Here is a 20410-nt window from a genome sequence, read left to right on the forward strand (position 1 = left end):
TGGATGCTTCTCTAACATCAGATATGTACAGTGTGGTATCCTGCATGGCAGTTGCCTTGGGCCGTTACCCTTCTCTCTATTTTCGCGAAGCTAAAGGCTATGTGCCATAAACAAAGTCAACTTCCCAGTCCTTCTGAAAGACGAATCTGTCTCCCAGTGTCTGTTGAAAAGCAGACTGAGCCAGGTTTTCCTCTAGGATTTTTCCTGTGCTTAGCTCTATTACGTTTGATCCTAAAAACTTCCTAGCACTTGCCGATGAAAAGCATACCTATAATATGATGCAGACAACACCATACTTGAAAATATAACAAGTGGTACTCAGTGATGTGTTGGTTGGATTTGCTCAAAACAGAACGCTTTTCAATTCAGGACATAAAGTTAATGTCTTTCCCACATTGTTTGGAGTTTAACTTTAGTGCCATACAGGATGCATGTTTTGGAATGTGCTTTATGCTGCACAGGCTTCCTTCTGTTCACTCTCTCAATTAAATCAAAATCAAATCAAATCAAAGGTTAGTATTGTGGTGTAACTGCAATGTTGTTGATTCATTCTCAGTTCCCTTCACAGCTATTAAACTCTGTAAACTGTTTTAACCTCACCATTGGCCTCATGGCGAAATCCCGGAGCGGTCTCCTTCCTCTCCGGCAACTGAGTTAGGAAGGACGCCTGTGTCTTTGTTGTGACTGGGTGTAGTGATGCACTATACAAAGTGTAATTTCACCATGCTCAAAGGGAAATTCAATGTCTGTTATTTCTTATTTTTACCCATCTACCAGTTCAGCCCTACCAAGCAAAAAGGCAGTAACTGCTCATTTGGTCGAAAATGAGTTAATATCATTTTTGCTACATTAAGTACAGTTGAAGTCAGAAGTTTACATACACTAGGTTGAAGTCATTAAATCTCGTTCTTCAACCACTCCATAAATTTCTTGTTAACAAACTATAGTTTTGGCAAGTCAGGTAGGACATCTATTTTGTGCGTGACACAAGTAATTCTTCCAACAATTGTTTACAGACAGATTTTTTCACTTATAATTCACTGTATCACAATTCCAGTGGGTCAGAAGTTTACATACACTTTTGACAGCTTGGAAAATCCAGAAAATGATGTCATGGGATTAGAAGCTTCTGATCGGCTGTTTAACATAATTTGAGTCAATTGGAGGTGTACCTGTGGATGTATTTCAAGGCCTATCTTCAAACACAGTGCCTCTTTTCTTGACATCATGGGAAAATCAAAAGAAATCAGCCCTCAGAAAATAAATTGTAGACCGCCACAAGTCTGGTTCATACTTGGGGGAAATTTCCAAATGCCTGAAGATACCACGCTCATCTGTGCAAACAATAGTATGCAAGTATAACACCATGGGACCACGCAGTATACTGCTCTGGAAGGAGATGTGTTCTGTCTCCTAGAGATGAACGTACTTGGTGCGAAAAGTGTAAATCAATCCCAGAACAACAGCAAAGGACCTTGTGAAGATGCTGGTGGAAACTGGTACAAAAGTATCTATATCCACTGTAAAATGAGTCCTATATCGACACAACCTGAAAGTCCGCTCAGCAAGGAAGAAACCACCACGGCTCCAAAACCGCCATAAAAAAGCCAGACTATGTTTTTCAACTGCACATGGGGACAAAGATTGTATTTTTTGGAGAAATTGCCTCTGTTCGGATGAAACAAAAATAGAACTGTTTGGCCATAATGAACATCGTTATGTTTGGAGGAAAAAAGGGGGAGGCTTGCAAGCCGAAGAATACCATCCCAACCGTGAAGCACAGGGGTGGCAGCATCATGTTGTGGGGGTGCTTTGTTGCAGGAGGGACTGGTGCACTTCACAAAATAAATGGCATCATGAGGATGAACAATTATGCGGATATATTGAAGCAACATCTCAAAACATCAGTCAGGAAGTTAAAGCTTGGTTGCAAATGGTCTTCCAAATGGACAATGACCCCAAGAATACTTCCAAAGTTGTGGCAAAATGGTTTCAGGACAACAAAGTTAAGGTATTGGAGTGGTGATCACAAAGCCCTGACCTCAACCCTCTAGACAATTTGTGGGCAGAACTGGAACTGAAAGAGGCCTACAAATACCAGCTCTGTCAGGAGGAATGGGCCAAATTCACCTAACTTATAAATAAAATACATTTTTCTCAGTTTCACGCTATGAGCAGTTACTGCCTTTTTGCTTGGTAGGGCAGAATATGTTTCCTTCTATGCAAGGCATTGGAAAACCTCCCTGGTCTTGTTTTTTTTTGTTTTCTTCAACGCCACTGCTTGACTGAAGGACCTCACAGACAATTGATGTGTGAGATACAGAGATGAGCTAGTCGTTCAAAAATCATGAAAGGGAATTGTTTTAGGAAGATTATACTATGAATCATTTTAGTTATTTGATTTAGAATTTTGGGACCCCTTTAGGTATCCCCAAAAATATATAAAACTTTTGGTAAAATATTGAATATTGACCTTTACTACAAAAGCCCCGATAAACACATTGAATAACACATTCATAAAAGTCAAAAAATAAAGTTAAAAAGACATATAAACCAAATCATAAGGAATGTTTTGACACTTTGCTACACATATTTACACTTGTTTTTCTTTGCACTAAACTACCTCCATACTTCCATGAATGTTTATGGGTTACCTTCAGATATGTCCCGTGACAGTTGTGGAAGTTGTAGAAGGTCAAACTGTCATTTTCATCAGTACATGATTTTCGGGATGTCTCCTGGTATGACAAACAGCGCTGTAGTGCTGCCACTTTCCACCGCAGATGCGGAAGGGCGAGAAAGGCAGATGTGGTAGACTGAGATGTATCCCATGCAAAACAACAGTCCTCTAGCTTAAACTGACATTTTTTATTATGTTACTTAGATTGATGCACTGGTCCGTCAATAGACTCTAAGGGGTTAAACACAATTATTCCACACAGAGTGAGGCCATGTATTAATTCAGGCTGTAACACAACAAAATGTGGAAAAAGTATAGGGGTGTGAATACTATGAAGGCACTGTATATATAGAATTCACCAGACTTAAATGCACTCTAATTAACCACAATGTCCTATTTTAATTAAGGTCCATTATAAAATAGAAAAATCATTTCAATAATAATAACAATACGACTGGTGAGTCCAACTAGGTCTAAATTAAACACTTTATTTTTTCTTAATAAAAAACACCATTTATTTAATTCTGATTATTATTTTTTAGTCAGTATGAGTAATCTCCAACAGTAGATGGGTCTGGGATGCTGCGTGTTCAGCTCCTACAGTACACCCATGTTCAACCAATGCAGAGTGAGTGTCAGCACTATGTGTCCATGCTATGTGCAGTCAGCTAGTATAATTAGTGTTTGTGAAGTAAATATAGTGAATTATTATTAAGGAGTCCTGTCTAGGGCTGGTTCTTACCTTCTGAGATATACATGGGAGCTTTCTAAAGTATACATTAATAATTCATATACCAATTTCTCCATTATCATGCTTTAATTCAGGCAATTAAAAATAACTAACACGGAAGGGAGATAGAAAGCAAAGGAAATAAAATGGCTGTGTGCTTACAATTTCATCATCTTAGGCTGTATGACATTTGATCTCTCCTAGTCTTTTTTCACATTTGGCCATTTAAATTCTTCCCACCCACTCAGGCCTTTATAGCCTGTCGACTGGGGAGAATTGAAACAGAATTGAAGAGATCATAGTAATCATCATGTTGTCTTGTTCACTTGTCAGATTGTTACTTAAACAAATAGATCATGGCCATAGCCTACCAATTAATGGGTTGTCATTTAGGCTGCATAGCCATTAGTCATTACAGTGTTATTAATTTAGACAGATTGGCTGGAGGGTGCTGTGATTGTCTATTTAATAGGCGTGTGAGTGAAGGCATTAACAACACATTTTTGTGTCTTTGATGTGGTGGGGTGTAATAGTCCATCATCCACCTCATTTCAGTAGCCTAAACAGTTCAATAGTCCAGTACCCAATCTGTCGTACACAATCTGTTGAGAGGCTGTCCTGTAGTCCATATGTTTAATCCATTTCCACCATTCTCATTGTCCAAGTTATCCAGGAATCGGGTAGCTTATTTTCCTGATTTCAGTGTGATTTGTCTTTCCTTCCATTTGACCAGTAGTTGTGCGAGGTAAACCAAAGAAAACAAGATTCATTTTTCCCATAGCTTTTTCTTTATGGGGTCAAATTCTCGGTGTTTCGTGTAGAGATCTCTGCTCATGTTGGCCTTCATGTACATCCGATGGCCCTCATACATCAAAGGTCAGACACCCACTGGCCAGCTACTTTTCCAAGAAATACTCTGGACTACTCCATATTTCTCTACTGAGTAAAGATAGATCAACGGTCATAGTATAGCCCAGGGGCAGGCAAGCCTTTTCCTGGAGTACTGCAGATACTTCAAATCAAATCAAATTTTATTTATCACATACACATGGTTGCAGATGTTAATGCGAGAATAGCGAAATGCTTGTGCTTCTAGTTCCGACAATGCAGTGATAACCAACAAGTAATCTAGCTAACAATTCCAAAACTACTACCTTATAGACACACGTGTAAGGGGATAAAGAATATGTACATAAAGATATATGAATGAGTGATGGTACAGAGCAGCATAGGCAAGATACAGTAGATGGCATTGAGTACAGTATATACATATGAGATGAGTATGTAAACAAAGTGGCATAGTTAAAGTGGCTAGTGATACATGTATTACATAAAGATGTAGTAGATGATACAGAGTACAGTATATACATATATATATATGAGATGAATAATGTCGGGTATGTAAACATTATATTAGGTAGCATTGTTTAACCTCTTAGTCCGCCCCATCCCGGATCCGGGATCGTGACTACAGCCTCAAGCTCATTACCATAACGCAAAATTAGCGATTTCTGAAAATTGCAAATTAAATGAAATAAATATGCCTGTCCTCAAGCTTATCCTTTTCTTAACAATCCTGTCGTCTAAGATTTTCAAAATATGCTTTAGAAACAGAGAAAATCAATAATTTGTGTAAGAGTGGTGATAGCTAGCTTAGCATTTAGCGTTAGCATTTAGCACGCAACATTCACAAAAACCAGCAAAGGGATCAAATAAAATAGTTTACCTTTGAAGAACTTCAGATGTTTCAATGAGGAGACTCTCAGTTACATAGCAGATGTCCAGTTTTTCCTGAAAGATGCTTGTGTAGGACACAACGTTCCGTTTTGTTACTATGCATTTGGCTACCGAAACTAACCGAAAATTCAGTCACCTAAACGTCAAAATTTTTCAGAATTAACTCCATAATATCGACTGAAACATGGAAAACGTTGTTTGAATCAATCCTCAAGGTGTTTTGTCATATATCTCTTCATTGAAATCCCTTCCCTGGAAGCGTGCATTCTTCTCTGATTCGGATGGAAAAATACTGGTACCTGACTTTTGCGCACCAATTTCCACGCAGACACCGTGCTGGACACTTGGTAATTGTAGGCTCTTATGGTCAATCTTCCAATGATATGCCTACAAATACGTCACAATGCTGCAGACACCTGGGGGAAACGATAGGAAGTGTCCGTTCATTCCTGTCGCATTCACAGCCATATAAGGAGATCATGGAAAACGTGCCTCCAGAAATCCTGTTGATTTCCTGGTCACTCAAACATCTTGGTTTTGCCTGTAGATTTTGTTCTATGGCACTCACAGTGAAAATCTTTGCAGTTCTGGAAACGTCAGAGTGTCTTCTTTCCAAAACTATCAATTCCAAGCATAGTCGAGCATCTTTTCGTGACAAAATATTGCGCTTAAAACGGGCATGTCTTTTTATCCAAAAATGAAATACTGCCCCTAGAGTCTTGTGGCTAGTGATATATTTTACATAATTTCCGATCAATTCCTATTATTAAAGTGGCTGGAGTTGAGTCAGTGTGTTGGCAGCAGCCACTCAATGTTAGTGGTGGCTGTTTAACAGTCTGATGGCCTTGAGATAGAAGCTGTTTTTCAGTCTCTCGGTCCCAGCTTTGATGCACCTGTACTGACCTCGCCTTCTGGATGATAGCGGGGTGAACAGGCAGTGGCTCGGGTGGTTGTTGTCCTTGATGATCTTTATGGCCTTCCTGTGACATCGGGTGGTGTAGGTGTCCTGGAGGGCAGGTCATTTGCCCTGGTGATGCGCTGTGCAGACCTCACTACCCTCTGGAGAGCCTTACGGTTGTGGGCGGAGCAGTTGCCGTACCAGGCGGTGATACAGCCCGACAGGATGCTCTCGATTGTGCATCTGTAGAAGTTTGTGAGTGCTTTTGGTGACAAGCCAAATTTCTTCAGCCTCCTGAGGTTGAAGAGGCGCTGCTGCGCCTTCTTCACAATGCTGTCTGTGTGGGTGGACCAATTCAGTTTGTCTGTGATGTGTATGCCGAGGAACTTAAAACTTACTACCCTCTCCACTACTGTTCCATCGATGTGGGTAGGGGGGTGTTCCCTCTGCTGTTTCCCGAAGTCCACAATCACCTCCTTAGTTTTGTTGACGTTGAGTGTGAGGTTATTTTCCTGACACCACACTCGGAGGGCCCTCACCTCCTCCCTGTAGGCCGTCTCGTCGTTGTTGGTAATCATGCCTACCACTGTTGTGTCAGGATTCAGGATTTTGTTCCACCCCCGGCCATCTGCTTTCAATAAACAATGTAGTAGCTTGCAAACAGAAAAATAAGAATTATTTCAGCTAACTCATTGAAATGATACCCAGACCCTTTGGGCATATCCTATCCGCACACAAATACCAGGAGATACATTTGTGCTGATCAATATCACTGTTTCTCTGCTTCCTTCTCTTTGAATTCTGCATAGAATCTTGTAGAAATGTCATACAAATGTATGTAGAGAGATAGCACAGTTATTTATCAAATGTCCTCATGTAAAGTATGATAAAAGAAGTAAAACCAATTACAAAGTTGGTGGTTCGAGCCCTGAATTGGCTAACAGCCGTGGTATATCAGACCGTATACCACGGGTATGACAAAACATGTATTTTTACTGCTCAAATTACGTTGATAACTAGTTTATAATAGCTATACGACACCTTGGGGGTTTGTGGTATATCGGCCATATACGATAACCCCTCGTGCCTTATTGCTTAATAATACTACTGACTAGCTTGCCAGGTAATCTAGGGTTGCTGATGCACTAAATCATGATTTGTCAAATATAACCTCTGAATCCTCTTTCCAGTAGGCCTATTTTAGATCCAGCTACCCAAAACACATATATTGTTAAAAATGAACTGGGAGTTTGTTAGAATACTAAGAGAGTTAAGTTACAGCAGAATACGTCCAACGAGTTCTGAATCAGAATCCTAGTATGTCCTTGGGTGTCAATTGTGTCAATTGTGTCATTGATGAACATAGCCATCAATAACACAGGGAGGGGTAGTGGGCATAGGGACAGAAGACAAAGAACTGTGAAACACAGGTTTAATTCTAGCCACAGCGTAGGGTGAATATGGAGGGTACGGTGTAACAAGAGATGGACAGCAGTGGAACTCAGGACTCTGGAGATGGGAAAATGACCAATAAAATGGGGGGGATAGCTTGCGGGACTCTACTTGAAGGGGCAGGTCCCGTGTGGACAGCCATCCCCTCTGTGGTAGCGGGAAGCTGAGGTCCAGCGAAGGTCCGCTTGTCGACGATACCTGGAGTTGGTCTTGAGAATAGCTGCCCTGGCTCTTCGCCAGGTACGGCGGACAAACATCTGGGCCAAGGGAACGCTAACCTCCTGCTCTTGTTCAGGGAAGAGTGGAGGCTGATACCCCATGGAGCACTTGAAATGTGAGAGTTCTGTGGCAGACCTGGGAAGAATATTCCAGGCATAATCCACCCAGACCAGTTGATGGCTCCAGGTAGTGGGGTTGGTTGAGACCAGGCACCTTAAGGTGGTCTCCATGTCTTGGTTGGCTCGCTCCGAACTGACCATTAGTTTGGGGATGGAACCAAGATGACAGGCTGGCCCACGATCCATTAAGGGTGCAGAATGCTTTCCAGAACTGAGACGAGAACCCCGATCGGAGACCATGTCTACCGGGAGTCCATGGATCCGGGAAGACATTCTATTCTGCACCATAAGCAGGGCCATCTCCTTGGCAGAAGGTAGTTTGGGGAAAGGGATGAAACGGGGGGCCATCAGGCGGAGGGAGCACAGTGACGATGAGGAACCGGTAGTGGCTGCAGGAGGCCAGAATGAGCTTGCCGTGGAGTCTTGTTTTGAGTACACACAGTGCATGTGGTGATGAAGGCAGAGCCGTCTTTGTGGGCCACCAGAAATGCTGTCGAAGGCAGGCTAGTGTATGACGGAACCCTGGATGACAGGTCAGCCTGGAGGAATGAGCCCATTCCAGGACCCAGGACTGGACTGGATTAGGGACAAACAGCTGGTTAGCTGGGACCCCTTCATGTCCAGGCTGGGAGCACTGTACAGCACGGACCAGGTTCTCAATACCCCAATCCACAGTAACAGCAAGGCATGAGGTAGGGAGAATGGTTTCAGAGGTCGAGGGTGTGGCAGAGGAAGTCTATAGGTGGGATAGGGCATCAGGCTTCAGATTTATTGACCCTGGGCGGTAGGAGATGGTGAAGTTAATCTGGTGAACAGGAGGGCCCACCGGGCCTGCCTGGAGTTGAGGCGCTTAAATATGGAGATATTCCAGATTTTTATGGTCGGTCCAGACCAGGAATGGCTATTCTTCTACTTCCAGCCAGTGCCTCCACTCTTTCAACGGCATCTTCACCGCCAGTAGTACTCGGTTGCCAAATTATTAGTTCCTTTTTACATTTTTAAATTTGATTTATTTCACCTTTATTTAACCAGGTAGGCAAGTTGAGAACAAGTTCTCATTTACAATTGCGACCTGGCCAAGATAAAGCAAAGAAGTTCGACACACAACAACACAGAGTTACACAAACATACAGTCAATAATACAGTAGAAAAATAAGTCTATATACGATGTGAGCAAATGAGGTGAGATAAGGGAGGTAAAGTTAAAAAAGGCCATGGTGGCAAAGTAAATACAATATACCAAGTTAAACACTGGAATGGTAGATTTGCAGTCGAAGAATGTGCAAAGTAGAAATAGAAATAATGGGGTGCAAAGGAGCAAAATAAAATATAGTAGGGGAAGCGGTAGTTGTTTGGGCTAAATTATAGATGGGCTATGTACAGGTGCAGTAATCTGTGAGCTGCTCTGACAGCTGGTGCTTAAAGCTAGTGAGGGAGATGTGTTTCCAGTTTCAGAGATTTAGTAGTTCGTTCCAGTCATTGGCAGCCGAAAACTGGAAGGAGAGGCGGCCAAAGGAAGAATTGTTTTTGGAGGTGACCAGAGAGCTATACCTGCTGGAGCGTGTGCTACAGGTGGGTGGGTGCTGCTATGGTGACCAGTGAGCTGAGGTAAGGGGGGACTTTACCTAGCAGGGTCTTGTAGATGACCTGGAGCCAGTGGGTTTGGCGACGAGTATGAAGCGAGGGCCAGCCAACGAGAGCGTACAGGTCACAGTGGTGGGTAGTATATGGGGCTTTGGTGATAAAATGGATGACACTGTGATAGACTGCATCCAATTTATTGAGTAGGGTATTGGAGGCTATTTTGTAAATGACATTGCCAAAGTCGAGGATCGGTAGGATGATCAGTTTTATGAGGGTATGTTTGGCAGCATGAGTGCATTAGTGAAGGATGCTTTGTTGCGAAATAGGAAGCCAATTCTAGATGTAACTTTGGAGATGTTTAATGTGAGTCTGGAAGGAGAGTTTACAGTCTAACCAGACACCTAGGTATTTGTAGTTGTCCACGTATTCTAAGTCAGAGCCGTCCAGAGTAGTGATGTTGGACAGGCGAGCAGGTGCAGGCAGCAATCGGTTGAAGAGCATGCATTTAGTTTTACTTGTATTTAAGAGCAGTTGGAGGCCACGGAAGGAGAGTTGTATGGCATTGAAGCTCGTCTGGAGGGTTGTTAACACAGTGTCCAAAGAAGGGCCAGAAGTATACAGAATGGTGTCGTATGCGCAGCAGTATTGGGACAATGGGACAGAAAGGCACAGGGATGAAGCTTCTGGTCCTGGGCAGATCGCTGGGACAGGATGGCCCCCACTCCAACATCCAAAGCATCCACTTCCACCACAAAATGATGCGAGGGGTCTGGATGGATGAGGATGGGTGCTATTGTGAACCGATGCTTCAGGTCCACAAAGGCTTTGTCGACAGCTGGAGACCATTTGAACGGTACCTTGGGGGAGGTGAGTGTCGAGAGGGGGGCCACCAGGGTGCTGTAGTCCCGAATGAAATGGCGGTAGAAGTTTGCAAAACCAAGAAACCGTTGCATCTTCTCCCTGGACATAGGTTGAGGCCCATCCACCACTGCTTTTACCTTTCCAGGATCCATCTGAACATTGCCTTCAGCAATGACATATCCCAGAAAGGAGATTGTAGAGCGGTGGAACTCACACTTCTCGGCTTTCACAAACAGTTGGTTCTCCAGGTGGTGCTGAAGGACCTGTGTGACATGGAGTACATGTTCTTGTGCAGATTGGGAAAAAAACAGGATGTCATCAAGGTAGACGAACACAAACTGGTTTAGCATGTCCCGGAGCACATCATTGACCAAAGCATGGAAAACAGCAGGGTCATTGGTGAGTCCAAATGGCATGACCTGTCAACTTGCTGTGTTGAAGGCTGTCTTCCACTCATCCCCTTCGCATATCCAAACCAGGTGGTAGGCATTTAGAAGGTCCAACTTCTAAATTATGGTAGCTCCCTGGAGAGGTTCAAAGGCCGAGAGGAGAGGTAGAGGGTAACAATTCTTGACAGTAATGTCATTAAGTCCCCGGTAGTCAATTCACGGACACAGTGTCTTGTCCTTCTTCTCCACAAAGAAATATCCTGCGCCGGCAGGAGATGCAGATGGACAGACTGCCCCAGTGGCCAGAGACTCCTCTATGTACTCCTCCATGGCCTTGGTCTCTGGTCCAGACAGATGGTTTAATCAACCCTGAGGTGTTGTAGTGCCTGGGAGAAAATCAATGGCACAATCATAAGGACGGTGCGAGGGAAGGGAAGTCGCATGTGCCTTACTGAACACTTCCAGGAGGTCATGGTATTCTGTGGGGATTGCAGAGACATCCACAGTCTTGCTAACATCTTGAGGAAGATGACGTGAGGAAGGCTGTGCTGCTTGAAGGCAGTGGGAATGGCAAAATGGGCTCCAACCCAGGATGGAGCTTGTGGTCCAATCAATCATCAGATTGTGCTTTTGAAGCCAGGAAAATCCCAAAACAACCGGAACATGGGGAGATACAATGAGGAGGAACTGTATTGTCTCACTGTGGTTACCAGACACCCGTAATTGAATGTGCACATTACTATGGGTGACTTCCCCTATAGAGTGGCCGTCCAGTGCCCTAGCATCCATGGGAACTGAGTGGGAATACCAAGCTCCGAAACTATCGTGGCATCCATAAGATTTTCATCAGCCCCAGAGTCAATGAGCAAACGGAGAGCACAAGAGCAATACGAGGTGTGCGGGTGATGGGAATTAGGGAACTCCCAGGCTGACTCATTATAGTGGGTACCAGTACAAGAGACAAGGGTTTCCTAATAGGGCAGGTAGCTATAAAATATCCTCCCCCTCCACAGTACAGACAACAGTTATTATTCATCCTCCGTGAGCGTTCCCAAACTGATAGCCTAGTTCTTCACAACTTCATAGGCTCAGGATTATCCAACCCGTCATAGATTCATGAGAGAGCTTGGGTGGTTTCGATTCCTCTTGGAAGAGCTGCCTTTGGAACTTTCCGGATTCCATAGGTGGTGAATGCACAAGTGTGCCCGAGACCAGACGTCCTCTCACTCTTGCGTTCCCTTAGGTGTCCATCAATTTTAATGGTTAAGGCGATAAGGGAGTCGATGTCCACCGGCTATTCCCGAGCAACTAGCTCATCCTTAAACCTCCTCAGAAAATCCGTGCAGACAGGTATGGAAGAGAGACTCTGGATTCCAGGTACTCTCAGCAGCCAACGTGCGAAAGTCCACCGCGTAGTCTGCCACACTACGGGAGTTGACGTAAGTCAAGCAGTTTGCTGGCCGCCTTTCTCCCAGATACTGGAGACTAAAATACCTTTCTCACCTCTGCCATGAATTCCTCTAAATGACAGATTGTTGTTCCCAAACTGCCGTAGCTCAGGATAGCACGCTTCCCGATATTAGCGTAATTAAATACTCCCTCCTCGATCGGTCTGAAGAAAGCGAAGATGAATGTAGCTAACAAAAAGCGAGCACTGAGAAAGAAAACTCAGGCAGGTACCAGGAATATCGCTCTGGAGGAGGTAAGTGGGGTTCATGGGGGGTTGGGATAGGCTGTACCAACTTCCCACAGAGAGGGAAAAATCACTGGGTATTTGTTTTTTTTCAGAGGTGACAGACACCTCTTCACTCTTGACATTGAGACTGGTGTTTTGCGGGTATAATTTCAAATAAATCCTCTTTGGACTAGGGGTTCCGCTAGCGAGATCACATCCGGTGAAATTGTAGGGCACCAAATTCAAATAAATATTCGTATTATTAAACATTCAAGAACATACAAGTGTCTTACAGTGGCGAGAACAAGTATTTGAAACACTGACGATTTTGCAGGTTTTCCTACTTACCAAGCATGTAGAGGTCTGTAATTTTTATCATAGGTACACTTCAACTGTGAGAGACGAAATCTAAAACAAAATTCCAGAATATCACATTGTATGATTTTTAAGTAATTAATTTGCATTTTATTGCATGACATAAGTATTTGATTACCTACCAACCGATAAGAATTCCGGCTCTCACAGACCTGTTAGTTTTTCTTTAAGAAACCCTCCTGTTCTCCACAGAGAGCTGTGTAAGGACATCAGGGATACAATTGTAGACCTGCACAAGGCTGGGATGGGCTACAGGACAATAGGCAAGCAGCTTGGTGAGAAGGCAACAACTGGTGGCGCAATTATTAGAAAATGGAAGAAGTTCAAGATGACGGTCAATCACCCTCGGTCTGGGTCTCCATGCAAGATCTCACCTCGTGGGGCATCAATGATCATGAGGAAGGTGAGGAATCAGCCCAGCAGGACCTGGTCAATGACCTGAAGAGAGCTGGGACCACAGTCTCAAAGAAAACCATAAGTAACACACTACACCGTCATGGATTAAAATTATGCAGCGCACGCAAGGTCCCCCTGCTCAAGCCAGCGCATGTCCAGGCCCATCTGAAGTTTGCCAATGACCATCTGGATGATCCAGAGGAGCAATGGGAGAAGGTCATGTGGTCTGATGAGACAAAAATAGAGCTTTTTGGTCTAAACTCCACTCGCCATGTTTGGAGGAAGAAGAAGGATGAGTACAACCCCAAGGAGGTGGAGGTGGAAACATCATTCGTTGGGGATGCTTTTCTACAACGGGGACAGGACGACTGCACCGTATTGAGGGGAGGAATGATGGGGCCATGTATCGTGAGATCTTGGCCAACAACCTCCTTCCCTCAGTAAGAGCATTGAAGATGGGTCGTGACTGGGTCTTCCAGCATGACAACGACCCGAAACACACAGCCAGGGCAACTAAGGAGTGGCTCCGTAAGTAGCATCTCAAGGTCCTGGAGTGGCCTAGCCAGTCTCCAGACCTGAACCCAATAGAACATCTTTGGAGGGAGCTGAAAGTCCTTATTGCCCAGCGACAGCCCCGAAACCTGAAGGATCTGGAGAAGATCTGTATGGAGGAGAGGGCCAGGTTTGCAGTGTGTGCAAACCTGTTCATGAACTACAGGAAACATATGATCTCTGTAATTGCAAACAAAGGTTTCTGTACCAAATATTAAGTTATGCTTTTCTGATGTATCAAATACTTATGTCATGCAATGAAATGCAAATTAATTACTTACAAATCATACAATGTGATTTTCTGGATTTTCTAGATTCCGTCTCTCACAGTTTAAGTGTACCTATGGTAAAATTACAGACCTCTACATGCTTTGTAAGTAGGAAAACCTGCAAAATCGGCAGTGTATCAAATACTCCCCACTGTATATCATTTAAAAGATTAACTTCTTGTTAATCTGAGTGCATTGTCAGATTTCAAAAAGGCTTTACAACAAAAGCATACCATGCAATTACCTGAGGACAGCCCCCACTCAAACATATTTTTCAACCAGCACAGGCATCACAAAATCACAAATAGCAAGGAAATAAATAATTTACTTTTGAAAATCTTCCCCCGTTTGCAATCACAAGGGTCCCAGCTACACAATGAATGTTTGTTTTGTTCGATGAAGTTCTTCTTTATATCCAAAAAAAGTATGTTTAGTTGGCACCATTGATTTCAGTAATCCATTCCTTCAATATTCATACAAAGGAATCCAAAAAGCTACCGGTAAACTTCGTCCAAACAAGTCAAACAATGTTTCTATTCAATCCTCAGGTACCCCAATATGTAAAGGATCATATTTCAGACAGAAAAATCAGTGTTCAATATGAATGGAAAATAACGAAGAGCATGCCTTCATTCACACGCGCCAAATGATTACTTTTCCTGTTGAGCTCCCTTTGGAAAGACTATTGTTACTCGTTCATTTTTCAAGAAACAAGCCTGAAACCATGTATAAAGACTGTTGACATCTAGTGGAAGCCATAGGAACTGCATTCTGGGAGGTATTTTATATATAGACCCATAGACTTGCATTGGAATAGACTGTGGCTTTTCTATGGTTTTTGCCTGGCATATCAATTCAGTTATACTCACAGACAGTATTTTAACAAGTTTAGAAACTTCAAAGTGTTTTCTATCAAATTCTACCAATTATATGCTAATCCTATCTTCTGGGCCTGATTAACAGGCATTATACTTTGGGCACGTCAGTCAGGCAGAAATTTTGAATACTGCCAGGTGAGAACTTGTGAGCGTCTGTTTCTCAAACTAGACACTCTTAAGTACTTGTCCTCTTGTTGTTCTCAGTTGTGCACAAGGGCATTCCACTCCTCTTTCTATTCTGATTAGAGCCAGTTTGCGCTGTTCTGTGAAGTAGTACACAGCGCTGTACGAGATCTTCATTTTCTTGTTAATTTGTTGCATGGAATCGCCTTCATTTCTCAGAAAAATAATAGTCTGCCGGGTTTCAGGAGAAACTTCTTTGTTTCTGGCCATTTTGAGCCTATAATCGAACCCACAATTACTGATGCTAGAACAATAGTTTTCAGCTGTGCTAACATAATTGCAAAAGGGTTTTCTAATAATCAATTAGCCTTTTAAAATGATCAACTTGGTATGATGTAGTAATGTTATTTGGATCTCAGAAAGCCATTTATCTAGCTAAGATTTAATAAACCTGTTGGTTAGCTTTAGCTAGTATGTGGACACCTGCTCGTCGAACATCTCATTCCAAAATCATAGACATTAATATGGAGTTGGTCCCCCTTTGCTCTTATAACAGCCTCTACCCTTCTGTGAAGGCTTTCCATTAGATTGTGGAACATTGTTGCAGGGATTTAAAGTAACTGTTATGCAGGTGAGTGAGGACCCAAAAGCGACTTAACAGAAACTGAGTTTATTCAAGTCCAAACAGAAAATAACAAATCCTGAATCCTTAACAGGAAATGTCCAAACGGGGATAACAGAAATCCTCTAGTTTGTAGAGGGGAATAACAGGATAAGCGGCCACAGACTGCAGGTCCCTTCGGGTAGGCGCAGGCCGTAGCTGACAGAGACACCTGCTCACACGCAGCATCTGATGAAGGCAAAACACGACAGGACGGAACAAGAACACAGCACAGCAAACAAGAATCCGACAAGGACAAAAGCAGAAATAGAGAGAGAAATAGGGACATAATCAGAGGGCAAAATAGGGGACAGGTGTGAAAGAGTAAACGAGGTAGTTAGGAGAATGAGGAATAGCTGGGAGCAGGAACGGAACGATAGAGAGAGAGAGGGATAGAGAGAGGGAAAGAACCTAATAAGACCAGCAGGGGGAAACGAATAGAAGAGGAAGCACAGGGACAAGACATGACAATATATGAGAATACATGACAGTACCCCCCCACTCACCGAGCGCCTCCTGGCGCACTCGAGGAGGAACCCTGGCGGCAACGGAGGAAATCATCGATCAGCGAACGGTCCAGCACGTCCCGAGATGGAACCCAACTCCTCTCCTCAGGACCGTAACGGGAAACGATGAAGAGGGAATCTAGTGCAATTACTATTATAAAAATGAGACACGGGTAGAGAACTGTAAGAGTTTGAGCAATCAGGACCAAACAGGCCAGGAGAGAAACAACTATGGACAGACTTAGACACAGCAAGGCTAAGACCAGGAACAGGAGAGAGGTGGTGGCTGTGGACAGACTGAGACACAGAAAGTGCAGGAGCAGGACCAGGAGACATGCGGTGGCAGGGGACAGACTGAGACACAGCAAGGGCAGGAGAGATGCGGTGGCTGGGGACAGACTGAGACCCAGCAAGGCCAGGAGCAGAAGCAGGAAGAGAGTTACCGGACTTAGTCTGCGCGCAGTCTGAACAAGCAGCCACGAAACGGCGCGTGTCACGCTCCTGAGTAGGCCACCAAAAACGCTGGCGAATAGAAGCAAGCGTACCCCGAACGCCGGGGTGGCCAGCTAACTTGGCAGAGTGAGCCCACTGAAGAACGGCCAGACGAGTAGAAACGGGAACGGAAAGAAGGTTCCTAGGACAAGCGCGCGGTGACGGAGTATGAGTGAGTGCTTGCTTTACCTGTCTCTCAATTCCCCAGACAGTCAACCCGACAACACGCCCCTCAGGGAGAATCCACTCGGGGTCGGTAGAGGCTACAGAAGAACTGAAGAGACGGGATAAAGCATCAGGCTTGGTGTTCTTAGTGCCCGGACGATAAGAAATAACAAACTCGAAATGAGCGAAATACAGCGCCCAACGAGCCTGACGCGCATTAAGTCGTTTGGCAGAACGGATGTACTCAAGGTTCTTATGGTCAGTCCAAACGACAAAAGGAACGGTCGCCCCCTCCAACCACTGTCGCCATTCGCCTAGGGCTAAGCGGATGGCGAGCAGTTCGCTGTTAGCCACATCATAGTTACGTTCCGAGGGTGACAGGCGATGAGAAAAATACGCGCAAGGGTGGACCTTATCGTCAATATGGGAGCGCTGGGACAGAAAGGCTCCCACGCCCACCTCTGACGCGTCTTCCTCGACAATGAACTGTTTAGTGACGTCAGGTGTAACAAGGATAGGAGCGGATGTTAAACGCTTCTTGAGGAGATCAAAAGCTCCCTGGGCGGAAACGGACCACTTAAAGCACGTCTTGACAGAAGTAAGGGCTGTGAGAGGAGCTTCCACTCGACCGAAGTTACGAAAGAAACGCCGATAGAAATTCACGAAACCGAGAAAGCGCTGCAGTTCGATACGTGACTTAGGAACGGGCCAATCGCTGACAGCATGGACCCTAGCGGGATCCATCTGAATGCCTTCAGCGGATATAACAGAACAGAGAAAAGTGACGGTGGAGACATGAAAAGCGCACTTCTCAGCCTTCACATAAAGACAATTCTCTAAAAGGCGCTGGAGGACACGTCGAACGTGCTGAACATGATTCTGGAGTGACGGTGAAAAAAATCAGGATCTCGTCAAGGTAAACAAAAACAAAGATGTTCAGCATGTCACTCAGTACATCATTAACTAATGCCTGAAAGACAGCTGGAGCATTAGCGAGACCGAACGGCGGAACCCGGTATTCAAAATGCCCTAACGGTGTGTTAAACACCGTTTTCCACTCGTCCCCCTACCTGATGCGCACGAGATGATAAACGTTACGAAGATCCAACTTAGTAAAGAACCTGTCTCCCTGCAGAATCTCGAAAACTGAAGACATAAGGGGAAGCGGATAACGATTCTTAACCGTTATGTCATTCAGCCCTCGATAATCCACGCAGGGACGCAGGGTCCCGTCCTCTTCCTTAACAAAAAAGAACCCCGCTTCGGTGGGAGAGGAGGAAGGAACCACGGTATTGGTGTCAAGAGCTACAGACAAATAATCTTCGAGAGCCTTACGTTCGGTAGCCGACAGAGAGTCTAGTCTACCCCGTGGGGGAGTAATACCCGGAAGGAGATCAATACAACAATCATACGACCGGTGAGGAGGAAGGGAGGTGGCTCTGGACCGACTGAAGACCGTGCGCAGATCATGATATTCCTCCGGCACTCCTGTCAAATCACCAGGCTCCTCCTGTGAAGAGGGGGCAGAAGAAACAGGAGGAATAGCAGACATTAAACATTTCACATGACAAGAAACGTTCCAGGAAAGGATAGAATTACTAGACCAATCAATAGAAGGATTATGACACACTAGCCAGGGATGACCCAAAACAACAGGTGTAAAAGGTGAACGAAAAATCAAAAAAGAAATGGTCTCACTATGGTTACCAGATACTGTGAGGGTTAAAGGTAGTGTTTCACATAATATACTGGGGAGAGGACTACCATCCAAGGCGAACATTGCCGTGGGCTCCCCTAACTGTCTGAGAGGAATGTCATGTTCCCGAGCCCAGGCTTCGTCCATAAAACAGCCCTCCGCCACAGAGTCTATTAATGCACTGCAGGAAGCTGCCGAACCGGTACAGCGTAGATGGACCGACAAGGTAGTACAGGAACTTGACGGAGAGGACAGAGTAGTAGCGCTTACCAGTAGCCCTCCGTTTACTGATGAGCTCTGGCCTTTAACTGGACATGAAATGACAAAATGACCAGCGGAACCGCAATAGAGACAGAGGCGGTTGGTGATTCTCCGTTCCCTCTCCTTAGTCGAGATGCGAATACCCCCCAGCTGCATGGGCTCAACACCTGAGCCAGTGGGGGAAGATGGTAGTGTCGGGGAGAGGGGGGACACAGTTAACGCGAGCTCTCTTCCATGAGCTCGGTGACGAAGATCTACCCGTCATTCTATGCGAATAGCGAGTTCAATCAAAGAATCCACGCTGGATGGAACCTCCCGGGAGAGAATCTCATCCTTAATCTTAGCGTGGAGTCCCTCCAGAAAACGAGCGAGCAACGCCGGTGTGCGAAACTCTATAGAGTAATCCGTTATGGATCGATTACCTTGACATAGGGAAGACAGGGACCAGGAAGCTTCTTTCCCAAAAACAGAACGATCAAAAACCCGTATCATCTCCTCCTTAAAGTTCTGATACTGGTTAGTACACTCAGCCCTTGCCTCCCAGATAGCCGTGCCCCACTCCCGAGCCCGTCCAGTAAGGAGAGATATGACGTAGGTGATACGAGCAATACCCCTGGAGTGCGTGTGGGGCTGGAGAGAGAATACTATATCACACTGGGTAAGGAACGAGCGACATTCAGTGGGCTCCCCAGAGTAACACGGTGGGTTATTAATTCTGGGCTCCGGAGACCCGGAAGCCCAGGAGGTAACCGGTGGATCGAGGCGGAGATTGTGAATCTCCTCCGAGAGGCCGGAGACTTGGGCGGCCAGGGTCTCAACGGCATGTCGAGCAGCAGACAATTCCTGTTCGTGTCTGCCTAGCATCGCTCCCTGGAACTCGACAGCAGAGTAGAGAGAATCCGTAGTCGCTGGGTCCATTCTTGGTCGGATCCTTCTGTTATGCAGGTGAGTGAGGACCCAAAAGCGACTTAACAGAAACGGAGTTTATTCAAGTCCAAACAGAAAATAACAAATCCTGAATCCTTAACAGGAAATGTCCAAACGGGGATAACAGAAATCCTCTAGTTTGTAGAGGGGAATAACAGGATAAGCGGCCACAGACTGCAGGTCCCTTCGGGTAGGCGCAGGCCGTAGCTGACAGAGACACCTGCTCACACGCAGCATCTGATGAAGGCAAAACACGACAGGACGGAACAAGAACACAGCACAGCAAACAAGAATCCGACAAGGACAAAAGCAGAAACAGAGAGAGAAATAGGGACTTAATCAGAGGGCAAAATAGGGGACAGGTGTGAAAGAGTAAACGAGGTAGTTAGGAGAATGAGGAACAGCTGGGAGCAGGAACGGAACGATAGAGAGAGAGAGGGATAGAGAGAGGGAAAGAACCTAATAAGACCAGCAGGGGGAAACGAATAGAAGAGAAAGCACAGGGACAAGACATGACAATATATGACAATACATGACAGTAACAAGAGCATTAGTGCGGTCGGGCACTGATGTTGTGCAATTAGGCCTGGCTCGCAGTCGGCATTCCAAATCATCCCAAAGGTGTTCGATGGGGTTGAGTTTAGGGCCATCTCTCTTTGTACCTCACTTTGTGCGCGGGGAATATTTCATGCTGAAACAGGAAAGGGCTTTCCCCAAACTGTTGCCACAATGTTGGAAGAACAGAATAATCTAGAATGTTATTGT

This window comes from Oncorhynchus gorbuscha, linkage group LG01 (genome assembly GCF_021184085.1).
Source record: "Oncorhynchus gorbuscha isolate QuinsamMale2020 ecotype Even-year linkage group LG01, OgorEven_v1.0, whole genome shotgun sequence".
NCBI lineage: Eukaryota > Metazoa > Chordata > Actinopteri > Salmoniformes > Salmonidae > Oncorhynchus > Oncorhynchus gorbuscha.